The sequence below is a fragment of the Vidua macroura genome, chromosome 5 (assembly GCF_024509145.1).
Source record: "Vidua macroura isolate BioBank_ID:100142 chromosome 5, ASM2450914v1, whole genome shotgun sequence".
NCBI lineage: Eukaryota > Metazoa > Chordata > Aves > Passeriformes > Viduidae > Vidua > Vidua macroura.
This window is the reverse complement of record NC_071575.1, coordinates 48485417-48492486: the sequence shown is the minus strand read 5'-3', so window position 1 is coordinate 48492486 and position 7070 is coordinate 48485417.

Here is a 7070-nt window from a genome sequence, read left to right as displayed (position 1 = left end):
CCTTGGCATGACTTCACCCAAGTGGATACAATTGCAGAAACAGGGCCTGAAGACTTACCTGAAGAGCATCTTCCAGAAGAATTAAAGCTTAAGTCTGGTGAAAAATCCATTGGTACTAAAAAAGTGTCTGCTAGGCACTCTTAAGACATAAAACCAGTACACAGAATAAGTGCTAAAATAATTTTGTTTTGTATATGATATTTCAAAAATGCTAAAAAGCATCATGTGAAGCAGATGAAATGAAAGCATTAATCTCAAAAGCCTAACACCACATCCTTTTGCTTCTGGGCATAAGTACAAAAATGCAAGCTAAAAGAAAATAATTTCTTGCTGAATGAAATCACTTTCACAGATACCAGATCTAAATTAATTCCTTCTCTTCTCAAGTCTCTTTAAAAAAAAGAAATAAACTAATTTGAGGGATTGGGAAAGAAGGAGTTCAGCAATCCTGATGCCAAAAAACAAAAAGAAAGAAATATATTACATGGGAAATGTAAAATTATTGGTAGAGGTGAACATAAAAATATTCTGTAACTTCTTTCTAGATGATTACTGTAGATGAACAGTTCCAAAAGGAAAAGCTCTCTTCAAAGTTATAAATGCAAACATTTACAGTTGATAATTTCAAATATGTAGGCTTTCTTTCTCTCTCAATTGTAAAATACAGAATCCTGCAAAAATATAAATTTTTCCCAAAGTCATAGTGAAATGAGTTTTCAGGCCTCTAAAATATTTTTCATCTTTTTTTTTTCTTTTGTTTGTCTTGTGCTGTCCATATATCATTCCTTTTCCTATACAGCTTCTCTTTTCCAATCCTATTTCTAAATATTTGGCTCTATTCCTGTTTCATTGTGATGATAAACTTCTAAAGGATTACAGTAGGTCTCTAAAATTATTTACCCAATCTATCAGGAACAAAAAACCTATGACATTTTTATCCATTTTTATTTATTTGTTGATTAAAAATAAAATTAAAAATAAATCCTTTCTAAATTTAGGACACAATATCTATTAAGAAGATGTAATTGAAGATTTGGCATAGCAGTACTTTCAGGACACTTTCATTATGGCAGTGCTCAACTACTTACCTTGCTGAAACACTAGAAAAAGAGATGAGAACAGCAATTATTTCCATACAAGACTGATGCTACTCTTCAAGCTACCAGTCACATTCAGAGAATAACCTCCCAGTTTTACCCATGTCCTCACCCATGTTTCCAAACTGACTCTGTTTTCTCATGAGCGTGCTGAAATGATACAGAGCAATCCCTTGCCAATCTTAGAAGAGTTACTGATAAGAGCAAGAAATTTTGAGCGAAGTTGATATTTTCATTTAGTTGACACATATGTGCATATTGTGATATGTCCCTTTTCTTTTGCCTAGTCTGACAGATTGCTTAAGATTAAACAAAAAAAAAAAAAAACAACATGGTCACCTTAATCTTTCTTTCTGCTCTCAGCCTTCTGGAGCTGCTTTTTTGTGAGAAAAAGTCACAAAATATTGTGGTACTTTCATAAAGGTAAAATGTTCCTTGTCCAGTGGAAGAACAATAGACAGTTTTCCATTACATTCATATAATGTCAGTACGTTATTAAAAATGCTCTAAGGCATGAATGTCCCAGGAGAAGTGCCAATTGAAGGGAATATCATTTATATTGTGCCTATTTAAAATATGTTCAAAGAACATTAAAGTTGAATAGCCAGCGTTTCAGACAGGATTACCTCTTAGGGAATGCCAGATGAAAGTTTATCTACCCAAATTTTATATCTATCAGTATCACAGAGTCATATAATATGTTGAGTTGAAGGAGACCCATCAGTTCACCTCCTGGCCCTGCACAGTACATCCCAAAATTCACACCATGTGCCTAAGAGCATTGTCCCAATGCTTCTTGAACTCTGTCAGGCTGGTGCTGTGACCACTTCCCTGGGGAGCTGTTCCAGTGACCAAACACCCTCTGTGTGAAATACCTTTTTCCTGATACCCAAAATAAACACCCCCTGACACAACTTCAGGCCATTCCCTCAGGTCCTGTCACTGGTCACAAGAGTGAAGAGATCAGTGCCTGCCCCTCCTCTTCCCCTCAGGAGGAAGTTGTAACTGCCGTGAAGTCTCCCCTCAGTCTCTTCTTCTCCTGACAGGCTGAACAGACCAAGTGACCTCAACCACTCCTCACACACACACCTCAGCCTTTCCCTCAAGGCCCTTCACCATCTTGGTTGTCCTCCTTTGGATGCTCTCTAGCAGCTTTATATCTTATACTGTGGCACACAAACCAGGCCCTCAGCACTTGAGGTGAGGCTGCCCCAGTGCAGAGCAGAGCAGGACAATCCCCTCCCTTGCCTGGCTGGAGATGCTGTGCCTGATGCCCCCCAGGACACGGGTGATCCTCCTGGCTGCCAGGGCACTGCTGACTCACATACAACTGGCCATCGACCAGGACCCCAAAGTCCCTTTCAGCAGCGCTGCTTTCTAGTTTCTTGTTCCCCACTCTGTCCATACATCCAGGGTTGCCCCGTCCCAGATGCAGAATCCACTTTCCCTTGTTCAACTTCATATCATATAGTCAGTGATTGCCCATCTTTCTATTTGATCAAGATCTCTCTGCAGGACCTCTCTGCCCTTGAGGGAATTGACAGCTTCTCCTAATTTAGTTTTTTTTTTCCTTTAGTGTCATTGACTCCTAAATCACGCATTATTTTCTGCATCACAGTATATCATTTGAACCTAATATGGAGCTTTTAAACCACCAAAAAAACCATACTAGTCCTTAAACAGATAAAAATGCATGTTGCCTTGTTGCAAGGCAAGCTATAGAACAAGAATGAAATGCAGGTCAGTTCTCATCCATTCACCAGGAAGAGGTTGATCTGCTGTCTATAGCCTCTACATTTATATTGATATTTATATAACCTATATATTTATATTATTTATTAGCTAATAAAGCCAGCCACATTGAACTGGCACATTCATTCTGAAGTGCATTGTGTTTGCATGTAAGTCACAGCTCTTTAATATTAGGAATAAGTATTTTACTCTTTCTGCTAGATCTCAATTAGATGGATACTAGCTGTCTCAGATTCCTGCAGTTTTACAAAAGCAAAAAAGTCTATTTCAGGTTTATCTCATCTGCATCTTCATGATTTTAGCTAGACTATGATCAGATGTGACAGGGATATCATTGGTAGGATCAGCATATGAAAACTGTTGGCTCAATGCCACATACTCAAATGTGCTTACTCCTGACATTTCTTGTCCTCTTTGACTACCAGGACTCTAGACCTTTCAAAAACCTTATCCTATAGAGCTTTCAATGTTCTTTAATTGCTTTTCAATTCTCAAAAAAATTCTGTTTGTTTGATTTTTCCCACCGTCTCATAGTAGGGGAAATTCATACCCAGTAATAGTTTCCCTTTGTGAATTGGAATAGTCTGAGAGACACAAACTTCAGCAGAGGATATACCTGAACTTTTCAGAGGTTACTAAATAATTTTATGATTTTTTTCTTCAGATCATCCATATGCTGAGAGAGACATAGCTGTCATTGATTTGGTGATTTTAATAAATTTATATCATCAGATATCATTAGCACTTAATAACTTGATATGTGTGACAAGCTGGTGACCATAGCTACACCTGTGTCACTTCTGAAAGCAGGTAGTCTTAGCAGATGCCATAGATTTTTATATTGATGTGTAGATCACACAGCTGGAAACTGAGAAAAGCCCTTAAAATGTTCTACTATAAATTTTCTCTAGTTAAAGTGAAGGGAAATTAAATATTCATACAATATGAAGCTTCCTAAGATGGAAATAGGGTTTCTCTTGCCAAAGGAAGCAAGCACCTTCTATGAATATTTTGCTTGCCAGAAATATGGAATGGAATGAGCATTAGCTGACGTCTTAAATTCCCCCTTTTATTTGATTTCTTACCAGACTGAAGTGAAATGTGAACTGTAGCTTTAAGGCCTCTCCCAGGCTTAATATGCTACAGGTGTACTGGAAGCAGTTAATTGCTTCTGAAGGGGACTTAGAGAATATTGTTCCAAGAGCCTGTTATTTCTGAAAAGACACTAAGATCAGGGTTTGCTGCCTCAGTGAGTTCCTATGGTGAAAGTTATTCATGTACAGGAGCTATCTGGCTTGAAAGAGAGAGCTTTTATGGAGAACTTCTTTGTGGAAGGATGAATGCACTGAAGATTCTCTACAGAAGGCTATTTGAATTAGATGCATCTTAAACAGTGTATGTTGAACTAAACCCCTCTGAATTTTATGGAAATGGGCCCAAAGTGGGAAGCCAGGCTCACAATCCAGGCTTCCTTCTTATAGAGGGGGCTAAATTTGGGCTTTACATAAGGCTCCTCTCTAATTCCATTAACAGCGAACTCTAGATGGCTCTTTTCAAAAGTGGACTGAAATCTCTTGATGTAACTAAGACACTTTTGAGAAAAATAAAATCTTCCACAAGAGTAATTCTGCTGCACCATCATATTCTGACACAGTTTCTCATTTTCTAACACTGTACAACTAAAAATGCATTTGTATTATTTATGGTAATTAATTATAATGAGAAATAAGTGAAAAAAACCAACCTTCAGGATCAACTGCCTCCTGTCTAGCTTCCACATTGCCACATCCTTGTAACTATCAACATAGTGCAGCCAAGAGATATCACATTTACTTAGCTGAGCTCTTGCAATTTCACATGATTATGTTAAAAATAGGGAGGGGTTAATATAAAAAAACAAGCAAAAAAACCCCACAAACAAACATCATCATCAACAACAACAAAACAAAAAAAAACACTTTGGCAAATGCTTCTCTTCAGGGGCACAGATTTTTTAGTAAATTACATTGAATTATGAAACACACCTAATGTTTGTTTGTAAAGAAGAGCTAACTTGTGATTGAGCCATTTAAGGTGCAGGGTAAGTGCATCTTTTTTAATTTGCCATTGTGCCCCTGGATAAATCATCACATTTTTCAGTCTAATCTTGTTTGTGGTAGAAACATATCTGTTGGGATTTCAATTTTCCAAAAATTTAGTCTGTATGGGAAATTTTAGAACAGATGTTTCAGGCTTGGCAAAATTACAAGTAAAGAAAAGAGGCACTTACTTTGGGAATCATGAATCAGTTTTAATGATTGATGAGATCTCTCTATTTAAGTGTAAACAGGTTGTACACAAATAGCTTTTTTGAAATAACCATCTTTGTCTAATTTTTTATATCCCACATACTTTTCTTTATTCTGCTGACTTTACTTGTTTGCACTCATCTCCTTACTTATAATTTCAAGATATCTAACATTTTCAGAAGACATGAAAATGTCATCTTCATATCTGGCATGACTCAAGTACTATAGTATTTGTGTCATTTTCTTCTTATTTAAACTTCCTAAGGAACTTTTCCAGGGAGGAGGTGAAAATTTTAAATGAGAAACGAAGTCCATATTTAGCTACACTTCAGTGCAATTTCTTTACATTTCTTGTAATAGTAAACTTAAATATATTATCTATCTATTATCTATTATCTATTATGTTATATTTATTATATATATATGTTTCTGGGTTATTACATATATGGCTTTTTTACACTTTTCGTTTGCACAACTTTTCACACAACTTGAATTTCCATCAAGTTAGAAATCTGTTCATAATTCCAAGAAACTATATGCAATCTCTTGGTTTTTCTGGCTCTCTTTCTCAGGGATTATTCATTGTTGGCAGGTGATTTGGTGGCTGAGATATTTCTAAATTCAGGCTTCTCATAAGCATGATTAGAGTGTCATTATATATTTTTTAATGTGCATAAATTGCTGGTTATTAACCCCAACCATTTGGCATTGCTATGTCTTGGTGGTTTGTAAGACAGTAAAACAATATATTCAACACATTTTACTCCTGGAACTGTAATAATCCAACAGAAACCCAGGATTTTTTTTGCAAGAGAAGTAACATTTCAATGCTACTTACTATTATTTTTAATTTATTATTATTGTGTATAAATATAGTTGCAGCTTGGAAGGACTCAGTATCAAGATTTCAGACATGCTCCAGTATCAGTAGTTTAATAAGATGCAGCCTGCTCTCGAATTATATCAAAGTAAAGAATCTGGAACACTTTGGATTTCCAGGAAATTCCTAAAAAGACTGTTCTTTGTTTATTTAGTTTTACACCTAGTAAAATGTGAATAGCTTCAAGAAGCAGGCAGAGTGTACTTGGCAAGGAGTGTGGAACACCATAGCAAAGAAGCCTTGACACTGTACATGTTATCCCTAGGAGCACTAAACATGGGGAGGCAGCCTACAATCCCCTTCTAAAAAAATCAACTTGAAGGCCTCACCAATGTACATATCTTTTTTTCTTTCCTTTTATTTTTTTAATCTTTAAAAAATAAAGAAAAATTCTTTAGGTGTTTCTTCCACAACAGGTATTAAGGAAATCACTAACTGACACTCTTACTTAAAAAAAAAAGGAAAAATCTCACCAGTTTTCTATCATAACTTAAAGTGCTGTTCCACATCATCATTTGCCTTTCTCAGAACCTAACAAAGATCTGTTTATTCTGTGTTACCTGTAAACTGGCCTGTTTGGACTATTTCAGACTGAGGCAACAAATCAGTTTGAAGAACTGCTTTGGAGAACACCAAGTACCAGAGGCTCTGCTCATATGAACACATCCTTCCAACTGCAGTTTTGGCAATGCATCTTACTGAGACAATATCCTCACAAGTAACTTGTTTTCAAACTGTTTAGGGTTGCATAACCAAAAAATTTCAATTCTACCCAAATCAAATAGAAACTAGAAACCAATTACTCCTGCTTTATTTAACAATTTTATTTAAAGTGTATATTCCAGAGCGACTCCAAAATGCTCCATAGCTGAAATAATGAAAGTATGGGTTTTGGTAACATCTGAAACAAAACAAGAGACGTTGTCATTTCAGAAACTCAACAACATGGACAACTATTCTGGCACTTTTAATTTAAATGACAAGTATTGTGTCCTTTCAGGAGTCCTTATACCTTCACATTATGACAGTAGGTTGAAGTCTTAGGACGGAGCA